The 5,037-nt window shown below is 51.5% G+C and overlaps 1 pseudogene; it reads right to left on the reverse strand.

Moving 5' to 3' along the window:
* Positions 1-3,430: 3,430 nt before the first annotated feature.
* On the reverse strand, positions 3,431-4,486 carry LOC131513217 (adenosine deaminase domain-containing protein 2-like; annotated as a pseudogene).
* Between the last annotated feature and the right edge of the window lie 551 nt (positions 4,487-5,037).

Consider the following 5,037-nt stretch of genomic DNA (forward strand, 5'->3'; position numbering starts at 1 on the left):
TTCACAGTTTCTGAGTTCCAGCCCCACATGTTCAGCATGGAGCCTACTTGGGATTATCTCTCTCTCTCCCCCTCTCTCTCCTTCTGACCCTTCCTTGCTCTTGTGCGCTTTCTCTCTCTCTCTAAATAAATAAATAAACTTTAAAAAATGGAAAGCTGGTGTGCTCAAAACGTTCCTAGAAAACACCAAATGTGTATTAAGGTGAAACTATGTTACACATGCAAAAGAAGATAACATTTGAGCCTAAATACATTTAAATAAATAAATTTACACTGAACAAATACACATCTTTAGGTAAATAAATAATGAATATAAATGAATATATATTGCATACATATTGCATACATATATATATTGTATACATAATATATATACATAATATATACATACATATATACATACACACATATATACATACATATATGCATACATGCATATATAATATATATTATATATATGCAATATATATGTATGCATATATATTATGGTATATATGGTGTGTATATATATATGCAATATATATGTATGCATATATATGTATTTATATATTTATGCATCTAAATTATATATTATATATATAAATATGTTATATATTATATAGTTTATATAATTATATATTATACATTATGTATTTATTTATATGTAATATATACATATTATATATAATATATAATATGCATTATATATATGCATTTATGTGTGAATATACATGCAATTATATATATGCATATTATATATGCAATTATGCATATATATTATATGCATATATAATATATTATATTATATATATGTATGCATATATATTATGGTATGTATGGTATATGTATGCAATATATATATATGCAATATATATGTATGTGCATATATGTATGCAATATATGCATACATATATGCACATACATATATATATACATATATACATACATACATACATACATACATACATACATACATACACATGGGCCACAGCTGTGACAGCTAATCTCAGCTCAGGCCCCAGCTGCCCACAGGGCACGGTAGCAGGGGCACAGTGCTCCAGGTTGCACACTGCATAACTGCAGGAGGAACCACAGTATAAAGTCGTGGAAGCCCCTCACAGCCCAGCCGACATTGAAAAACTGCCTTTCTATGCAAGGTAGCCTAAATTTGACCAATGCCCTTAAAAGAGAAAAGAAAACCAACAAAAGCTATTAGCCATGGGTAACGATTCACCCGGCAGTGGCTTTTCAATCATGCCAGTTGTACCCACTGGGGGCTTTGTTGTCCCCTCCCCCGTGTGTTTCTTTTGCCAACCCCGCTGTGGCTTCCCTCAAAGGACTCACTCTGCCTCAGTTATTGGTGTTTCGGTTATGGCCTGGGGTCCCTTCCCAGGAACTGAGTGTTTGAAAATACCGTCACCAGAATATATTGCCTTCCCTGACACTTTCCCGATGACACTGCTTCCCCCTTAGCCGCGTCTTCTTTCTCCCCACGGCCCCCTCTCTAATGGGGTCCAGAACACTCTTGGGAGAGGCTGGACAGCTGGGCGCACAACCAGGACCAGGCATATGAGGGCAGCTCAGGAGGAGCCAGAGGGAGGAAGAGAGAGCCGCCTCTGAGCCTTCACCTTCCAGGGGCCCCTCTGCCTGTGAGCGGTCATGGGGCCCCGGAGGCAGCCACGGGCATGCCCCACTCAGCTCACCCTTGGAGAGAAACCGGCAGCAAGGTGCCTAACTGGGTGGCCGTGCCCAGCCGCAGGCTTCACGCTCCCGGGGCCACCCCCGTTGCACCCCCGTTAAATGCAAGAGGCAGGCCATTTCTGCCCGACACGCGGCTGCTCTAAAGCCATCTCTGCACCAGGGCTCCCTGGCCAAGCATCTCGGTGCCAGGCCCCTTCCTACACAGCCCTCCCTCCTCCCGCTCTGCATGCATGGAGCCCCGCTTCTGGGAGCCCCTCCCTGGCTGCTTGTGCTCTCTCTCTCGTTCATCCGCGCAGGCACCCCCTCTCCTCCCCGCACCCACCCCCCCGTAAGCCTCTTGCCTGTCTAATTGCTCAGGGCACAGCTTCCTGAGGACCCAGAACCGCACAAGGACCAAGGACGACTGGAAGCTCTGAGGCATCGGCCGGGCCCAGCGGCCAGCAGGTGGGAGCCCCACCTCGCCCGTAACGGAGAGGCCCCTCTTCCTCTGTGTACGCATGAGGCTTCCAGAAGCCGTCCCCTCCCCCAGGCAGTGTTTGAGACCATCTTCCTTTCTGGCTGCCGTCCCTCTCCCGCTCCCATTCTCATAAATGCGCTCTTTGTTCGGAAGCACGAACACCACCATTCAAGTTCCCGTCCGAATTGCGGCGAACGTCCACGCGCAGCCGAAAACCAACACGACGACGCAGTCAGCTGCACCGTCCTCAGCCAGTGCTCAGTGCACCTGCAGCTCGGCCGGCCCCTCCGGAGCCCTGTGCAGGCCCCAGGCTCGTCCTCAGTGGGCCGAGGGGCTCCTCAGACACCACAGGAAATGCCCTTAAAACGCTAATAAGCTCCTTCGTCGGTCTCTGTCACACCGTCTAGGCGAGAAGCACTTGCCAGCTGCGCTATGTGCGAACACTCGCTGGCGACGACTGTCCCACATCAGATGAGAAGCCGAACCGCTGACAAGACACGGCGATGGCGGGAAGGTGGCCTTGGGCAGCGGGGGAGGAGGGGAAGGCAGAAATCGCTGGAGCAAACCGAGGAAGCCCAGCGAAGGCTGCCCGGCCACAGGAGCAGACGCGGGGCACGCGGCGGCCACCTGCACGGGCAGGGTGGCTGCGCGCAGAGAAGCATCGTCCTCAGTCGTGCAAAACGCTTAAGGCAGCTTCACCTTGCAGGAGCCCGAAGCAACCTGAGCCCTTTTTGTGCATTTGTTGAATTAACAAGTAGGAATCCAGCGCCCGATCACAGGCCGTGCGCTCTTCTAGACCGTGGGGACAGCGTGACAACAAAATCCCTGCCCTGCGGAAGCTGAATTTGGGCAAGATGCCCATCAACAGTGGCCACAGCGGGACTCTCGGCGACGACAGCAAACGGGTGCGTTTCCGTTACAGCAGCGGGCGCGCACGCGGTGCGCGTCCTTCCTGTTCCTAGAGGTTCCACGAGCGCAGTAACGCTGCGCATGCGCGCATGGCGCGTTGCGGGGGATGGGCGGCCCATCGGGCCCCTTGGGGGGCAGCACACGACGATTGCTCCCCGGAGGGCGAGTCATCGAGTTTGGTTTCGCGGTCCTTGCACTGGTGGGAGGCGGTGCTCAGACCCAGACGTAAGAGCGCCACGGAAACAGAGAGCACCTGATGACGGTACCAATGGAACTAGGGCAGCAGAGGTCAAAGCTGCTGTGGAGGCTAAAGGGGAGGGGCTCGCACTGCGAGGTTTCACAGGGAGGGCCCGGGATGCAGGGGATTCCTGGGGACCTCGTCTGCTTCAGCAGGTGGGTTTCAGACTCTGAATTTGTCCACCACTGGTTTTGAGGGCCAAGCCCCCGGGCCCTGCTGGTCCAGGAGGAGAGACAGCTGCCTGCGAGCGTCCTGGTAGGGTCCGGCCTTGGCTGCATCGTAGGTCTTCAAGGCCAGGAGGCAGGACTTCCCGAGAGCTCTGGCAGCCTGGCGGAAGGCCCCGGAGAAAGGCTGCCCTGCAGAGGCGGGAGGGAGGCCCGAGGGAGGCCTCAGCCTTCACGCGCCCTGTGCCCACATCCACAACCTCGACATCAGTGTCCCCCCGCCAGGCTCCAGTTGAGGCTCGGGCAATGGCAGGCATTGGGGGTAGGATCCAAGGGGGCCGCAAGGGGCCCTGCAAACAGGCACAGCGTGGTACGGGCATAGGGAGGAGGCAGGCACGGCCCCAAGACCCGGTCTAGGCTGGGCCAGGTGTGGATGGCCCTGCTCAGAGTTGGGGGGAGGGGGGGGGGTCGTGGCAGGGGTCGGCCAGCACAAGGCTGGTGGCGTAGAGGGGAGGCAGGACTTGGCGAGCAGGGCGCCACCCAGCCCCAGCACGACCCGGCGTGCCAGCTTGTCGCTGGCGGAGAGGCAGCCCGTGTGGGTGTCGCGCAGTGCGGGCGCTACTTAGCACGTGGGCCTCAGCTCCCCACGGATGTGGGCCTGCAGGCGGGAGGGTGGGCAGTGCGGGAGGCTGCCCTCTGCCGACGGTGGGCGGTAGATGTCATGAGCAGTCTCTTGGGGGTGTTTAGTGAAATTGACTCTTGCATTTCATCAAAGATATTCTTAGGTGAAACTGGCTTTCTTTTTTTCTTCCTTTCCTTCCTTCCTTCCTTCTTTTCCTCCTTTTTTCTTTTCTTTTCTTTTCTTTTCTTTTCTTTTCTTTTCTTTTCTTTTCTTTCCTTCTTTCTTTCTTTCTTTCTTTCCTCTTTATTTTCTCTTTCTTTCTTTCTCTCTCTCTCTCTCTCTCTCTCTCTCTCTCTCTCTTTCCTCTGAGTACACAGTAGTGAAGAAGCCAATGACTGCTGTCCAGTTTAACACCATGGCCTTCATTTATGCTAAGTCACCAGCAGTTTTACCTGTTGTGACGGTTAATTTTATGCGTCAACTTGGCTAAGCTATGTTTCCCCGTTGCCTCATCAAACACCAGTCTAGAGATTATTTACATGAGGTTAACATTAAATCGGTGAACATGAAGTAAAGCCCATGACTCTCTATGATGTGGGTGGGCCTCATCCAATCAGTTGAAGGCTTACAAGAATATACTGAGGTCCCCTGGGGAAGAGGGAATTCTTCCTCCAGGCTGCCTTCAGACTCAAGCTACAGCACTCACTCCTCCCTGGGTCTCCAGCCTGCTGACCTGCCCTACAGATTTTGAACATGTTAGTTCCCACAATCATGTGAGCCAATTCCTTAAAATCTCTCTCTTGTGTGTGTGTATGTGTTATCTGTATGTATCCATCTAATATACATTACATATGTTCGTATTATCCCTCCAAAGAGCATTGTTTCTCTCTCTCTCTCTCTCTCTCTCTCTCTCCACAGACACACACACACACACACACACACACACCATATTCTGTTTCTCTGGAGAC

Source organism: Neofelis nebulosa, chromosome 5 (genome assembly GCF_028018385.1).
Source record: "Neofelis nebulosa isolate mNeoNeb1 chromosome 5, mNeoNeb1.pri, whole genome shotgun sequence".
Taxonomy (NCBI): domain Eukaryota; kingdom Metazoa; phylum Chordata; class Mammalia; order Carnivora; family Felidae; genus Neofelis; species Neofelis nebulosa.